This window comes from Carlito syrichta, unplaced genomic scaffold (genome assembly GCF_000164805.1).
Source record: "Carlito syrichta isolate Samal-C Ts95f unplaced genomic scaffold, Tarsius_syrichta-2.0.1 Scaffold304408, whole genome shotgun sequence".
Classification (NCBI taxonomy): domain Eukaryota; kingdom Metazoa; phylum Chordata; class Mammalia; order Primates; family Tarsiidae; genus Carlito; species Carlito syrichta.
This window is the reverse complement of record NW_007248504.1, coordinates 446,261-463,978: the sequence shown is the minus strand read 5'-3', so window position 1 is coordinate 463,978 and position 17,718 is coordinate 446,261. Positions and strand designations below refer to the sequence as shown.

Genomic DNA, 17,718 nt, shown 5'->3' with positions numbered 1-17,718 from the left:
ATCAAATCCCAGAGCCTCAATTACCTCATTTTAAAGTGGGACTGTTAATGGCTACCTTGTATCATTATTGTAACATTATATCTCCAATTGTAACATTATATCTCCATTGCTTCCCACAGTGCCTGGCATTCAGTAAGTACCTTATAAATACAGGAAGTGCCAAAAAAAGTATACATATTTTAAGCGGTTATTTATGTATTGCTTTTTGAAGTTGAATTAAATTACAGTCTCAGTGTGTAGTATGACATTTGTTTAACCATGCTTCCTCCATTTTCTTTGACTGTCCTGCCTGTCACGTGGTAATGCTAGTCTTCATTTGATTAATGCCATCTTTTGAGCAAGCATCATATTTAAAATGCATATGCATTTTTTGGCACCCTCTGTATTGTTAAATAAATATCAAATGAAAAAGATGTTGGAAGGATTAAATGAGATGTAATGGATCTAGCACACTGTGGCAGATCGTAGATATTAAAAAATTACATTACTATTTTTAAATTGTTAAATATATTTCTTCTGGGGTTGTATTATTAAACATATGAGAATAAAGACTATGATATTTTATTTGTTTCTGGTAGTTAATCATAATATTCTGAAGGAAGATGATACTAATACTCTAATCCTCTCTGGTCCTTTACCAGAGACTTAGTGATGTTTAGAAAGCAAAAATTCCAAATCATAAAATTAAACAATTTTGAAAATCAGCCTTTAAATAAACATGTGTACCTATGTTGTTTTTATTACAGAGAAAAGAGGTACTCCGTTATAGGAACTCAAAAAGGCATAGAGCATCTGGAAATTTACTGCCTCCATTACACTGCTGAATCTCACTCAACGATTGTTATGTTTTCATCACTTCTCTCTAGAAGGTAGGTATTGTGTTTTCTCTCCATAGGTTCTTCATACAGTTACAATTTTCTTGTTTGTGGATTTAATTTTTATTAAATATGGAAAGCATCTGACATCTATGTATTAATAGCTTTCCTATTATTAAATACTTAGGATTTTTCCATTTTTTTCCTATGTAAACATTACTTCAGTGAACATCCTTGCTATGTGCATATTTGTACTCTTGTCTGATGATTTTTTAAGACAACTTCAAAAAATAAGTGTTGTAGAACCATAATCCCATGTTCTCTGATGAAAGGGTTTCATGGCTATAACATAAGGAAAGACTATTATTTACCAACTTAGAGATGTATATACCAGTGTATAGTAGTACTGTATACCAAGGTCTTAGAAATCAAATGTGTTTTAATCATAGAATCTTTTCTTTTCTTTTTTTTTTTTTTTACATTGGAGTCTCACTCTTTCGCCCAGACTGGAGGACAGTGGCCATTCCCAGCCACCGCAGCCTCGACCTGCTGGGCTCCAGCGATCCTTCTGCCTCAGCCTTCCGAGTAGCTGCAGCTACAGGCTAATTTTTGATTTATTGTATAGATGAGGTCTCGCCAAGTTGCCCAGGCGGGTCTCAAACCCATGGTCTCAGGCCATCCACTCACCTCAGCCTCCCAAGGCGCCGGATTACAGGCTGAGCCACTGAGCCCGGCTGAATCTTTTCTTAAATTAATGTCTGTCTTCAGGATGTTGATAATGGGGAAGGCAGTGTGGAGGCAAGCAGTACATGGAATCTCCATACTTTCTACTCATTTTCCTCTGGAAAATAAACTCTATTAAAAAAAAGCAATGGAAAAATTTTAAAATAGGGGAAAAGATTTAATACCATTGTTTAAATTTGCATGTAAAATTAAACTGAGATATACACACACACACACACACACAACTAGCATCTGTCATCTCACCGAACTCTCTTGAAAATACTAACTTATGTTATAGTCTTAATAGTGGAATTAGGCTAGACATGGTGGCTCACATCTGTAATCCCAGCATTCTAGGAGGCTGGAGCAGGAGTATTGCTCTAAACCAGGAGTTCGAGACCAGCCCGGGCAACATAGCCAGACTCCATCTCTACAAAAAAATTTCTTAAAAAATTAGCCAGGCATGGTGGCACATGCCGATAGTCCTAGCTATTCGGAAGACTGATATAGGAGGGTCACTTGAGCCCAGAAGTTTAAGGCTACATTGAGCTATGATCATACCACTGCACTTCAACCTTGGCAATAGAGCATGACCCTGTCTCTAAAAAAACAGAATCAGTAAATCAAAAGGTAAATAAATGGAAAGGTTTTACCAATTTACATTCTACCAACAGTGTATAAGAGTGTATAAGAGTGTGTAAGAGTTTTGTCAATATTTGGTATTAACTGTTTTTTTTTTTTTATAAGTCTGATATATATGAAGAGTATATGGCACCATTGCACTCCTGGGTGACAGAGTGAGACCCTGTTCAAAAACAAAAACAAAAACATTAGCATTATCTAACATTAGTGTTATTTAATTTACTATTTTAAAATGGCCTCTATAAGAATTTAATTATACTAAATACTTGTGACAAAAGAAGTGTTGCTTATTGCTCAGGTGTTAGAAGCAGAACAAAAAAACTCTCAGTTCTTTTTTTACTAAAGTTATGTCTTAATAGAAGCTATAACTCTTCTTTGCAGCATTACATAAATTTCATTTCTCTATCTTCAGAAGGTACAATCCGAAATTGTCAATTGTGTTACTACCATGAACATGCCCAAGTCTTTTGAATAAAACTTTACATATATTTTCTCCAGAAACACAATAGTTTAAAACAAAACCAAAAAAATCCTTGGATTAGATAGAATACAAAATTTAATGCTATTATGCGTGATTATATCTGATTCGTTTTTAAGGTAACAGTTCAAAATAAGGCTGTGGAGTTTGATAAAGCTGTTGATACACTCAGTAACCTGGATAAATCTCCAGAAAATTATGCTGAATGAAAAAAAGTCGATCTCAAAAGGTTGCATACCATATGATTCTACTTAGATAGCATTCTTCAAATGACTAAAATATAGAAATGGAGAATAGATTGGTAGGTTGCCAGGGGTGAAGAAACAGTAGTGAGGGAAGGGGCATGGGTGTGGCTGCAAAAGGGCAACATGAGGGATCCTTGTGGTGATGGAATGTTCTGTAAGTAGCCTGGTTCGACAGCCTGGTTGTTCTGTTGTACCATAGTTTTGAAAAATGTTTCAGTTGGGGAAAACCAGATTTCTGTATTATTTCTTATAACTACATGTGAATACACAATTATCTTAAAATGAAAAGTTTAATTTTTTTAAAGGGGCTGATACATATTATAAGGATATGAATTGTTCTCCATTGGTGGCAAGGAGGTGGGGTGATGATAATTCAGGCATTCAAGCAAGGGAGGAGATGCACATAAAGGAGAATGACTTGGGAACCACTTTGTTTAGAGCCTTCCTCTGCTATAATAGAACAATAACTGAAAATCAGTCAAGCAAAGACAAATCTTCTTAAGTCCCCACTCATTAGAATTGGACTCTAAAAGTTACCTAAGATCCTGTCATCTCTGTGGATACCAAGCTTGCCAGTATCTAATGACCACCCTCAAAAGAAAGCCAACTAAACATAGATTGCAGAACCAAGAGTCAGAGATTATACTTTTAGACTTCAATGCCAGTGAGTATCTGTTATCTGGAATGCAGGATGTGGGGGCCGGGGGAAGTCGAGATAACCTCAATTCTTAGATATCAGAACCTGAGGGAGGCATTCTTCAGTGAGAAGGAAAACACATATTGGTAGCAAGTATGGGATTAGGGTCAAGGTGCTTTTACTTGAAAAGGTTCCAAAAATCAGGATATTTATCTTGTCTATTCTAGTACACTTAGCCCTTAAGAACTTACCCAATTGATGACTCAGCAATTCTACTTCTGGAGAAATAAAAACATTATGTCCACACAAAAACATGTACACAAATGTTCACAGCAGCATTACTTACAGTAGTCCAAAAGTGGAAATAACCCAAAAGTCCATCAACTGCTGAGTGGATAAACAAAATGTGGTATATACATGATGCAATGGAATATTATTTGACAATACAAAGAAGTGAAGTACTGATTCACGTACAGTATGGATGAACCTTTAAAGCATTATATTAAGTAAAACAAGCCAGTCACAAAAGGTCACATATTTTATTATTACATGTATGTGAAATTGCCAGAGTAGGCAAATCTATAGAAGCAGATTAGTAATAGCCTAGGACTGGGGAACTTGAGGAAAAAGTGACTGCCATTGTGTATGGGATTTCTTTTGGGGTGATGAAAAGGCTTTAAAATTGACTGTGATTGTGCTGCACAACTCTGTGGATCTTTAAAAAATCATTAAATGGTATTTGCAATGGAAAAAAAATCCTTGAATTAGATAGAATATACAAAATTTTAACTTACTATGTGTAGTTAATATCTGATTCATTTTTAAGATACTATAAGGTCGTTCAAAAGAAAGCAGTACCTTCTAAAGGTCTTCTGTAGGATTTGATAATGAATGTAATAGCTCAAAGAAAGTTAGGAAAATATTACATGATAACTAATGCCAGAAAGAGTTCAAAATATTGTCTGTCATGGTTCTTATTCAAAGAGGCAAGATATAAAAACAAAGCTAATCTTAACTAGAAAAAGAATGGATGTTACACATAAAAAGAGATGGAAAAACAAGTCTGAACCTTATTCGTAGCTATGTAAGTTTTTATAGTTAAAGGAGACCTCTGGGGTAGTTTTACGGTCAAATCATTTCATTTTATAATCGAGAAAACCAAAGAGCAGAGAGTTTAACTCAAGTTTGTCTAAAGTCATGCAAATTTTTGTTTAGTGTTCTCAGAAGACATTTGAGAAGTAATAAAGATTTGTGTTTACTATATCTGAGACAATCTGCTAAATACAGGTACTCTAAATTGTTTGTCTCATTTAATCCTCACAATATCTCTTTGATGTAGGGACTGTTATTATCCCCTTTATTAAGGTAAAGAATTTGACTGATCAGGCAGTCTGGGGCACATAACCCTCATATTTAATCACTGTTCTTGAGAAGGCAGACTTCTTTTTCCTGCCAGCTTTATCAATGTATAATTGACAAAGAAAAATTGTATATTTTATGGTATAAACCATGTTGTTTTTATAAATATATACATTGTGAATGATAAATCAAGCTAATTATCATATCTATCACCTCACACACTTTTTTGTGATGAGAATATTTAAAACCTACTCTTAGCATATTTTAAACAAATTGTTATTAACTTTGTCACCATGTTGTACAATAGGTCTCTAGAACTTATTCAGACTAACTGAAATTCAGTACTTTTTAATCAGCATCTCCCCATCTGTGACTACCACCCCAGTCCCTTGACAGCTACCATTCTACTGTCAGCTTTTGTGAGTGCAACATTTTTAGATTTCATGTGAGATTATACAGTATTTGTCTTTCTGTGTCTGGTTATCACTTAGCATAATGTTCCCCGGGTTCATCCATGTCATTGCAAATGACAGGATTTTCTTCTTTTATTAGACTGAATAGTATTCCTTTGTGTATATATACCATATTCTCTTTTCCATTCATCTGTTGCTAAACACTTAGGTTGATTACATATCTTTGCTATTATGAATAATACTGCAATTAACATAATAGTAAGGATATCTCTTTGACTTACCGATATGTCTATTTTTAACTTTTTGAGAAATCTCCATACTATTTTCCATAATTGCTGAGCTAATTTACACTAACAGTATTTAAGGATTCTCTTTTTTCCATATCCTTGCCAACACCTGTTATCTTTTGTCTTTTTGGTAATGGCCATCCTAACAAGTGTGAGGTGATATCTCATTGTAGTTTAGAAAGGAGATTCTTAAATGTTAAATCAGTAATAAATTATATCTCACTATCCACTAAAGCAAACAGTTATTAGAAAAACAGGGAGAGGATTGCAATGGTCAATCTCGGAAACAAAGTTAAGAATGAAAAGTTTTAGCAGGATAGATAAGTTTTAGCAAGAAATAATATATTTTACATTATATGTAAGAAAAAATAAAAAGTCTAATTGGAAATTTGTAGCTTATCCTCTGGTTTTCAGAGATCATTGCATCCCTAAATTTATGTTTTCATTTATAAAAATGGTTTTAGTTTTTCAAGTGAAATCTGGCTTATGAAAACTATACGACAAAAGTCTAAGTTTACAAAACTCTCCTCCATTGTCACTGCTTTTCATACCCCCTTTAATGACTTTATATATCTAGTTGCATGGATTATGCAATGTAGTCCTTAGTCAGTTTTGTTATTAGAATATCTTTGTAAATGAGTAAAGAAAGCCAACAGTCAAAGCAGATTGACTGTTGCTGTAGGTTTACTGCAGCTGGTATGTAAAGGTGCACAAGAATTAAACAAAAAATAAAGTCATGAAAACAGAAGAAAGGATGTTCAAAAATGAATTTGCAAGTTTAGTTCTAAATAGTATTCACAATTTTACCTTGAGGCTTTTCTAGGGGATCATGAATAATGATTGGGTGAGAATATAAGCCCCAGGCAAAGCCTGAGGACATTAGCTCTTCCTGGCCAGTCATTTATCCTCAAAAAAATGGTCCTTAGGTTGTGGGATATTGTTTGAAATGCCAGGGGGAATCAAACCTGAGTCTGTCACTTTACCTCAAGGGTCATTTTAGGAGTCTGAGGCTTTAGTGATAAGATACATGTTTACCTAACAAAAGCCTTGGTAGACTTTCATTTATTATTACTTTATGTTACTTTTTTTCTGTTTGGGGTATATATTTTTATTTACCTGCAGAAGGAAGTACATATAAAAAGAAAGTAATCACTATTGAAAATTGCATTCTACTATGGTAAGCATCTGTTCAAGGAAGGTAAGGTAAGATTTTTTTAAAAAAGAGAATGAATTCCATCTCTTATTTTTATCAGACTTTCATGAGAAATTCATATTTGAGAGAATTCTGATTTACTGTCTCTTGCCAAAAATATTCTTCTAGCCAGATCTTATAAAAAATTGTGAACTGGTCATATTTTGAAAGCCCTCAAGTCTTGAATTAATGATTAATTATGTATTTTTATTTATCAGAACCTCACTTTCCTTCTATCTTTACTGCTTTCTTCTTTTTCATGAAAACTTTGTGACTTACATTATGCAAATAATCCCCCTCTTAAAAACATTTTCATGTAATAAATAGTAAAAGGGAGGTAATTAACAAACATTTACTTAACTAAGCCAATTTATGGAATAATAATGAGGATAATAGTAATAAAAATAACAGTGTAGTAGCAATCATTTAATAATATAAAGGAGAAAAGCTAAGCTTTAAATAGTGTTTGCTATATACCAGCACTATTCTGGCTCATATTCTAACTCATAACTCTATTATTATTCCCATTTTACAAATGAGGAACTGAGTCTAAAAGAAACTAAATGAGACTAAATAGTAATCAGTAAATTAAGGATCCGAAAACTAGACTAAAAATGTACCCCACTTATACAATTTAGGGTAGTGCTTTTTATCTACTAAGACTATTTTTCTTAACCTTTTGAAATCTATTCTCCTTATTTTCCTTGATAAAATATACAATCTTGTGATTTTGATTTCCCTTTAATTTTTAGGCTAAATTAAATATAATGACTAAAAATAAAAGGAATAGTACAGGACACTGATGTTTTTTAAACTACCTCTTCCTCCTTCTGTTGCTAGTTGAGGCTCACTAATGTGAAATGAGGTTAGTTCAATTTATTCAGCAAATAATTGTTGAGGGCCTACTATCTGTCAAACATTATTCCTGGGGCTGTTATGTAAATTGAAAGTGAACTAGTTCTGATCTGGGAGCAAGATAGAAAAACTGGACAACTTTCTGGTAACTTCTAAAGTCCTCCCAAAAATTGAAATGCAAGGATTTCAGATGCAAGAAACTAAAACATTATAGAGCAAGGTGGATATTGCTCACAATTTTGGAATGTTTGTACAGTATGCCATTCTGTTGGCACAAATAAAAACAACGGAATCTATTTAGACTTAAATTCTTATTAGTATTATTTCTCACTGTCATGTTAGCTATGTTTAGATTTGCAAGACTACTTTCAAAAATGTCTTAATTATTCCAAGGCACCAAGCCTGTAATTCATGTAGCAGCCATTTATTCCATATAACTTTGTTGAATGCTCACTGTGCAAGAAAATCAGCCACAGCATATAAAACTTTATTTGAAAGTGCTGGACACGAAAGGCTTCAAAGGTGTATTCTAATTTAAAGGAGAATGGAATGTATAGGATTTTTATAGGAGGGGCCAGCCAAAGTTCAGCTAGTTTGGGTAGAAATTGACCAGGTAAGGTTTTTGCAAGAGGGAGGAATTGTTCTTTCAGATTTGTCACCAGTGTTTGGGCAATCAGGATTTTATTAAGGGGGTTGTGGGGAGAGGAACAGACAGGGTCTAAAGTCATATGCAAGAAGAGATGGGGAGGAACAACCACTGGAGACAAGGATATGAATCACAGTGGAAAATTCTTAGTCCTTCAGGGTCTCACATCACTCCATACAAGGCATTGTGCGTCATGCTTGGAATATAGTGATAAATAAGGTAGACACAGTTTCTGATTTTATTAAGCACAAAATTACATAATTTCTTGTCTTACTTCCATAGTACAAAGTAATGGGAGAACATTTGCCAGACTATATACCTCATATAGTCTGGGAGAATCAGGCAAAGATTCCTGAGGAAGGGGCATTTTTGTTGAAACCAGAGGGATGAGTACAATTTCATTAGGCAAAATAGCATTGGGGACTAGGATAGGCAAGGGCTGTATTATGATTTTCGGGGCCTTAGACACTTCTACCTTCATGGGCTCCTTCCAACAGAAAAAAATTAAAAATTATATTTTGGAACTACTGTGGTATAAAGATGAATTGTTAATATTCATCTTTATATTAAATTTTTTTACCTAAAAGTATTTTTTTTTAATTTTAAAGAAGTGAAGACATTTTGTGTACCCTTTAAAATATTGTGAGCCAGCCGGGCTCGGTGGCTCAGCCTGTAATCCCGCGCCTTTGGGAGGCTGAGGTGAGTGGATTGCCTGAGCCCGCGGGTTCGAGACCTGCCTGGGCAGCGAGACCTCACCTCTACAATAAATCAAAAAATCAGCCGGGCGTGGTAGCACATGCCTATAATTCCGGCTACTTGGAAGGCTGAGGCGGAAGGATCGCCGGAGCCCCGCAGGTCGAGACCACTGCACTCCAGTCTGGGCGACAGAGTAAGACTTCAATTCAAAAAAATAAAATAAAATATTGTGAGCCCTAATCACTGTGCCTGCTATGCCTAGTGAATAAGTAGTTTGGGAGTGGGGAACACTGGACCAAGAACATTTTGGATATAGAGAAGAGCATATAGAGAAGCTTCCAACAGCCTGCTTTCTCTGGGAACTAGAAGGAGGCTGATGTGGCTGGAGCAGAGAGTGCAGGGGAGGGCAGCGTGAGGGAGGCTGGTGAGGCAGGCAGTACCCTATTGGCCATGTTTAGGATTCTGACCTTTATCCTAAGAGTGACAGAAAACCGCTGAAGGGTGCATGTGTGAGTAGGTGTGCATTTAAATCAAATTAATGTATGTACATTGTTAAAAATCAATAGTTCTTTGGCCCAGCCTTTCCCACTTAAGCCTCCTTTCTTTTTCCACTTTTTCTTTGATATTTATTAACTTTTATTCAGGTAAAAGTAATTTACTTTCACCTCAAAAAAATTTTTTTAAAGATGTGGAGTACAGTTCTGGATTAGGTATATAAATGGTCATTGTACAGGCAAAGTTTGGGCCTCCCTTTGGTCCCCATTTTGCCTGGTTTGAGAACAGATACCCTTAATGATGTTGTGCTCCCTCCCCCACCACCGGCATATCCTGCTACTGCCAATCCCTTTCTGATTGTATTATGGTAAATGTTCAAGGTCCATTTATGAGTAAGAACATGTGGTATTCTGTTTTTTGTTTCTTTGATAGATCACTGAGTACAATACACTCTAAATCCATCCAAGTTGCTGCCAAGTCCAAATGTTTGTCCTTCTTTATGGCTATGTAATATTCGTCACCTAAAAATTTTTGTTCATTATTTTTAGACATTCTATATTAATGCACACACACAAACACATAAATAAAGGAAGCATTATACACTCACTAACCCTAGTCCACCTTCATCTTTCCTGTCCCTAGCATTCTCCATTTAGTTTCATCTCTATTTTTAGCTTCTCTGTTATAACTGCACATAATAAACTAATATTTTTGTCCCATTAACTATATATATATATATATATATACAGTTTTGTGACTATCCCTTCTGTCAGGATATTAGTACACCTGCCTTCTTCAACTCTTATCCCTTTATGGTTCTGTAACCTGTTTTCTTTTTTGAAATTTTTGTATTTATAAAATTATGCCACTTATGTCTATTTTTGCAGCCATAATTAAGCATTACATTATTGTGTGAAAAAGCCTTTTGTATTTGCTTTCTCTCTACCTCTAACATAAATTCACTCAGATGACCACATGGTTTGTTCCCTCTTTTTCTTAACATCTTTACCCAAATGGCAGCCGCTCAGTACAGCCTTCCCTGGACATCTTATTTTGAATAGCAACTCTTCTACCTAGAATTCTTATTCTGGTTCCTTTGTTATATTTTTGTTTATAGCTCTTGTTGTTAATACAAATTATAGATTGTATTTTACTTAATTTTTGACTTTATTGTCACTTTTCTCCACTATATTGTAAGCTTCAAGAAGGCATGGATTATTATCTATTATAACTAGTTTGTCTGACTTTTTTTGGTTCTTATTTTCCCCATCATTACTATATATACCCAGCTGGTACTAATTAAATATTGGCTTAACTAATGACTAAGTACAGCACCAAGTAGTTTTCTTTGATTATATTTCCTTACTTAAGCAGTTTTTCAATTTTCTTAGAATTCTACTTGTCTTTTTTTTTTTTTTTTTCTTATGTCACTTTTCATCACATTCCTAGTCCTTTTCAGCTCTCCATCAAATAAAGCATTCTGGTGCGTCACTTTCCTTTTTTTTCTTTTTTTTTTCTTTTTCCCTGGGAACTTCTCTTCAGAGTCTTATCCTCTGGCTGCACAAGTGTCATCCTAGGGCTTCCCCTTCCGCTCTTCTGGATACTTCAACCCAAATTTTCTTCTTCTCCATTTTCATCCTTCTTTGGAAGCATACCCCATAACAATTCCTAAGAATAAGTATATGAATGATCAATTTTTTTAATTTTCACACTTGAGATGTGCTTTATTTTATTTCCATAAGAAGTTATTCCGGTTATAACATCAGAAGATGCGTGGCTGGGGGCAGAACCTGGCTGGGGGATGGGGAGAAGTAGGGTATGTGTGAGTGTTCATATTATAGAGGGAGAAAACACATTTTAAAAGTACTATTTTGGGCCACCGGCTTTGTCAGGAGAATGAGACACTGTCTAAAAACTGACATTTTATCCAATATACATTTGCTAACTTTTTAAAAATAATAATCTTGATGATTGTTATGTTAAAAGTTGGAGAAAAGGTATCACCTATAAAAACTACGCTAAGGAGAAGCAATTACTACTCACCTAACTGCTTGGCATCTTTTTTTTTTTAATCTATCTTTACTCACACCCCTTTCTTCCAACAACAGCTGAATGTGTGATTTAATTTTTTAGTGTTTCAATTTTCTCATCTTTTATTTTACTCTTTTAAAAAATTATTTTAAAGATGTAGGGTACAATTCAGGATTAGGTATACAAGTGGTCATTATACAGGTAAAGTTTGGGCCTCCCTTTGAACCTCACTTCGCCTGGTTTGAGGTCAGGTACCTTTATTGATGTTATGTGGCCCACCCTCTCCCTCTTCTGGCAATATCCCCATACTACCAATCCCATTCTTATTGTAGTATGGTAAATGTTAATGGTCCTTTTATGAGTAAGAACATGTGGTACTCAGTTCTTTATTTCTCTGATAGATCACTGAGTATGATAGACTCTAAGTCCATCCAAGTTGCTGCAAAGTCCATAATTTTGTTCTTCTTTATGGCTACTAATAGTCCATCGTATATATGTACCACATTTTTAAAATCCAGTCCAGTTTCAATGAACAGCACAGTTGCTTCCATGTTTTTCTGTTGTGAATAGTGCTACCATAAACATGCATATGCAGGTGTCTTTAGAGTGATTTAAGTTCCTCCAGGTATATTCCCAGAGGGAAGATTGCTGGGTCGTATGGAAGGTCAATTTCTAGTTCTTTTAGGAATTGCCACACTGTTGGCAATTGACCTAGTTTCCATTCCCACCAACAGTGTGGAAGCATTCCCTTTTCTCTGCTTCCTTACCAGCCTCTGTCATTTTTCGTTTTATTAGTGATGGCCATTCTTACTTGGGTTAGATGGTATCTCAGTGTGGTTTTGATTTGCATTTCTCTGATGATTAGTGAGGCCAAGCATTTTTTTCATGTGTCTGCTGGTTGCTCATATGTCTTCTTTTGAGAAGTGTCTGTTCATGTCTTTTGCCTGCTTTTTAGTGGGGCTGTTTTTTTTTTCTTTTGGCACATTTGAGTTCTTGGATATTAGGCCTTTGTCAGGTATGCAGTTCGCAAATATTTTTTCCCATTCTGTGGGCTGTCTCCCTCCTCTCTCGATGGTTTCTTTTGCTTTGCAGAAGCTTTTCAGTTTGATAAAGTTCCACCTGTCAATCTTACCTCTTAATGGCATGGTCTTTTGGGGTTTTGATCAGGAATTGGTTGCCTATTCCAGTTTCCATAAGGGTATCTCCTACATTTTCTAAGATTCTTAACATTTGAGGTTTTATGTTTAGGTCTTTGATCCATTTGGAGTTTATTATTGTGTATGGTGATAAGTAGGGGCCCTGTTTCATTCTTCTGCATGTGGTCAGCCAGTTTTCCCAGCACCATTTACTGAATAAGTTTTCCTCTCCCCAGTGGTAGTTGTTAGAGGCTTTGCCAAAGATGAGTTGGTTGAGAAATTGAGATTTTACTTCAGGAATCTCTATCCTGTTCCATTGGTCTATATACCTGTTCTTGTACCAATACCAGGTTGTTTTGATTATTGTAGCCTTATAATAAAGTTTAAAGTCTGGAAGTGTGATACCTCCTGCTTTGTTTCTTTTGCTAAGGATTGTTTTGACTATTTGTGGTAGTTTATGTTTCCATATGGATTTCTGTATTGTTTTTCCAGGTCTGAGAAGATGAATGATGTTGGTAATTTAATGGGTATTGCATTGAATCTGTAGATCACCTTTGGTAGGGTGGACATTTTGACAACAGAGAGATCTGGAACCTCAACTTGACATTTGACCAAATGGACTTACTAGATACCTACTAAACACTCCACCCAACAACCACAGAATGTATGTTCTACTCGTCACCACATGGAACATACTCCAAGATCAACCACATCCTCAGTCATAAATCAAGCATAAACAAATTTCACAAGATTGAAATAGTGCCATGCACCTACTTAGACCACAGTGGAATAAAAATAAATATCACCACCAAAAAACTTCCCCCAAAACCCACAAAGACATAGACACTAAACAGCATGATGCTGAACAACTCCTGGGTCAACACAGAAATCAAAACAGAAATTAAAAGATTCTTGGAAACAAATGAAGATGAAGAAACATCTTACCAAAATCTCTGGGATGCCATGAAAGCCGTAGTGAGAAAGGAATTTGTATCTCTACGAACACACATCAAGAAAAGGAAAAGGGAATAAGTTAACAGCCTATCAAATTACCTAAGATAGCTGGAAAGACAGGACCACCAAAACCCTAACTTCAACAGAAGAATCCAGATCACCAAAGTAAGAGCCGAAGTACAGAATGTAGAAGACAAAAATACCATAGTAAAAAAATCAGCAAACCAAAAAGTTGGTTCTTTGAAAGGATAAACAAGATTGATGGACCCCTAGCGAGAATGACCAAGAAAAAGAGATAAAAAGCCCAAATAAACACAACCAAAAATGCAAAAGATCAAGTCACAACTAACCCCAAAGAAATACAAATGATTATCAGAAATTGCACACCTGTCTGGTAACACACTTGATAACCTAAATGAAATGGAAGACTTTCTGACATTTTACAACCTCCCAAGGTTGAAGCAAGAAGAAACTGACATCTTAAGTAGACCAACAGCAAGCCAGGAAATTGACTCCATCGTAAGAAAACTACCTACCAAAAAAAGCCCTGACCTAGACAGCTTTTCAGCAGAATCCTACAAAACATACAAGGAGGAGCTAGTACCAATCCTATTGAAAGTATCCTTATTGCAGCATTATTTACAATGGCAAATATATGGAATCAACCATGCTGCCCATTGAAAGAGGACTGGTTAAGAAAAATGTTGTACATATACACAATGGAATATTACACAGCCATAAAGAAGGACAAAATTACGAACTTCACAACAACTTGGATGGACTTAGAGTCTATAATACTGAGTGATCTATCACAGAAACAAAGAACTGAGTGCCACATGTTCTCACTCATAAGTGGACCTTGAACAATTATCATAATACTATAAGAAAGGGATTGATAGTAGTTGGAAACTGCCAGAGGAGGAAGGTGCACACCTCATCAGCAAGGGTACCTGCATAATGAACATTTGTATACCTAACCCTGAATTTTACCCACACTTCAAAAATTTTTTTTTAATCAGTATTTTTTATTATGGTTTTGTGGTGTACAGTTAAGGGTTAGGTGTACAATTACGTTTCATTCAGGCACCCTGTTGGTAAGAGGTGTTTCCCCATCCCCAGACAGATATTTGCGTCTGTTAATCCTATCCCCCTCCCCCCCCATAGTTTCCCAGTACCGTCAGTCATTAAAAATTTAAAAAAAACAAAATCCCAGGCAATCAAGGAAGACAGAATGCTCCCCAAATCATTTTATGAAGCTAACATCACACTGATACCCAAACCAGGTAAAGATCCAACTAAGAAAGAGAACTACAGGCCAATATCCCTGATGAATAGATGTAGAAATTCTCAACAAGATTCTAGCAAATTGAATCAAAAATCATCCACCATGGCTAAGTAGACATCATCCCCAAGATGCAGGGCTTGTTCAACATCCACAAGACCATAAATATAATTAAATACATCAATAGATGTAAAAAGAACCACATGATTATATCATTAGAGGCAGAAAACGCTTTTGATAAAATCCAGCATCCCAGGTTGGGCTCGGTGACTCAGGCTGTAATCCAAGCACTTTGGGAGGCCAAGGCGAGTGGATTGCCTGAGCCTGCAGGTTCGAGACCTACCTGGGCAACTTGACGAGACCTCGTCTCTACAATAAATAATAAATTAGCCGGGCATGGTAGTACATGCCTGTAGTTTCGGCTATTTGGAAGGCTGAGGCGGAAGGATCTCCAGAGCCCAGCAGGTCGAGGCTGCAGTGGCCGGGAGCGTGCCACTGCCCTCCAGTCTGAGTAACAGAGTGAGACTCCAACTCAAAAAAAAAAAAAAATCCAGCATCCCTTCTTGATAAAAACCCTTGAACACCTAGGCATAGAGGGAACATACCTCAAAACAGTAAGAGCCATCTACTATAAACCCATAGCCAACATATTGCTAAACAGGCAGAAATTGGAACCATTTCCCTTAAAAACGGGAACAAGACAAGGCTGTCCACTCCCACCCCTCCTGTTCAACATAGTGCTTGGCATATTAATTCTAGTTTGTCTGGGATTCCAGATTACAAATCTTCTTTCCTCTGAACTTGGAAAGCAATCCTCTACCATCTCCTAAAATTCATTAATACCAGCCTGAATTAGTCCTTTGTAAGTCATCTGCGTTTTTCCTCTGGCTTTTAGGGTCTTCACTTATTGTTGTTGTTTTGGTAATTTACAGTTGCTAATTTGTGTCTAGGCATAGGCTTGTTATCATTCATGTTATATTCAGTGGGTACTTTCTTCTGAGAAGTTGTCCATCTCTAGAAAATTATCTTGCATTATTTTCTTAGTAATTTCCTCCCCTCCCTCTTTTTTCTTGCTCTTTCCTTCAGTAACTCTTATTAATTGATGATGGATCCCATGGACTGATCATCTTAAGTCTTATCTTTTTTATGATACTTTTGTTTCTTTTAAACTATTTTCTGGCAAAGCTCTCGACTCCTAAAACAAAACAAAGAAAGATTCATGATTAAGATTGAAATATAAAATTATTTTTTTATTTTCCAAAAGTCTTTCCTACTCTCTAGTTTCTGTTTGTCATTTGTTTGCTTATTTTAAGCAGAAGAGGGTGATGATTGTTAGAGTATAGTTTTTGGAGCCAGGCTGACTGAGTTTGAATCTCCATCACCTGCACTTAGTAACTGTGACCTTGGGCAGGTTAAAATTCTCTGTGTTTCTGCCTTCATCTGAAAGGGAGATAATACAGTATGCCTATTTCAGAATTCTGAGGATTAAATTAGTTAATAAATGTAAAACACTGAGAAAATAACTAGAATGCAGTAAGTCATATATCTTTGCTATTGTCATTACTATTATGATTATCATGATCATTATTATGTTATGGACATGTGGTTTTCACACTGTCCCTAAAGATACTAGGTAGAGTTGTTTTAAAGGTTCACTTTTTCCCCCAAAATAAACCTTTTTCTCCAGTTAAGCTGGTTTTTTTCTATTTGCCTATCTTTATCTCTTTCTTTATCCAGAAGGATTTCTTGAAATATCTGGCAATCCTTGGTTACAGGTTCGTATTTAACAGTGAGCAGCTGATTGGTAACTGCATACAAGGGCAGCTTTTCCTGGTTTCAGGTTCTTGAGAGTTTTGGGGCCAGAACTAGACACTGCAAACAGTTGAGAATCCCCTCAAGGATAGAAACCAAAGCTATTCTTCACTCTATGACTAATTTCTTCCAAGAGGAAACCTTTAATTTTTGCTTGGGAAATAAATGCCTGGCTCCAGTGGATAGGGATGCTATTCATTATACAGATATTCAGTTCATCTCCCAGGCCTGCCTCTCACTGCTGCCCTCTTACCAAGATTCTCTGTGCCTCTAAACCTCTCTGAGGTTCTAAAACGGCCAAGGCTCCCTGTGCCCACTTCAGCAGGTCTTCTCTATTTTCCTGCTCACATTATTAAAATTTCTCATCTGTTGATGGCCTATCTTCCATTTATTGTGGTACTATTTATTTTTTATTTCCATATTGTCGTTTTAGTGGGTGTTAAAAATAAGTAAAATCATGTGGTCTACCTGCCATTTTTAACTAGAAGTCATTAAAAGTTTGTAAGCAGAAAAATGACCAGATCAAATGGCATTTTACAAAGATCACTATAGATAAGATTTGAATTTATAGCAGCATAAACTAACAGACTAGGTTTCCCTGCATGTAATTATATAATGCTTATAATACAAAACAAGATAAAGGTAATTAAGCTAGTTATTAAAATAATGACATAAATAGTTTATTCTTTGATATAAACCAATAAGTGGATTAATGTTTTAAGGAATGCAGTCACCTAGGAACAAGTTAATACAGTACTTTTTCCTATTAAAAACAAAATATACACTGGGCTCAGTGACTCAATCTGTAATCCCAGCACTTTGGGAGGCCAAGGCGAGCAAATTGCTTGAGCCCGCAGGTTCGAGACCAGCCCGGGCAACTTGGCGAGACCTCATTTCTACAATAAATTTAAAAAGTAGTCAGGTGCGGTGGCGCACACCTATGATTCCAGCTACTTGGAAGACTGAGGCAGAAGGATTGCCGGAGCCCAGCAAGTCGAGGCTGCTTAAAAAAAAAAATTT

General features: G+C 35.9%; 1 protein-coding gene and 1 pseudogene across 1 annotated transcript in view; one reads left to right on the top strand and one right to left on the bottom strand.

Annotated features, from left to right (window-relative positions):
• Positions 1 to 17,718, top strand: part of MBD5 (methyl-CpG binding domain protein 5) — a 422,713-nt gene that overhangs the window by 290,642 nt on the left and 114,353 nt on the right. Inside the window, exon 3 of the mRNA XM_008059870.2 lies at positions 747 to 869. The gene's annotated coding sequence lies outside the window, so the exon portion shown is untranslated. The remainder of the gene's footprint in view (positions 1 to 746; positions 870 to 17,718) is intronic.
• Positions 1 to 17,718, bottom strand: part of LOC103262248 — a 104,873-nt pseudogene that overhangs the window by 33,471 nt on the left and 53,684 nt on the right.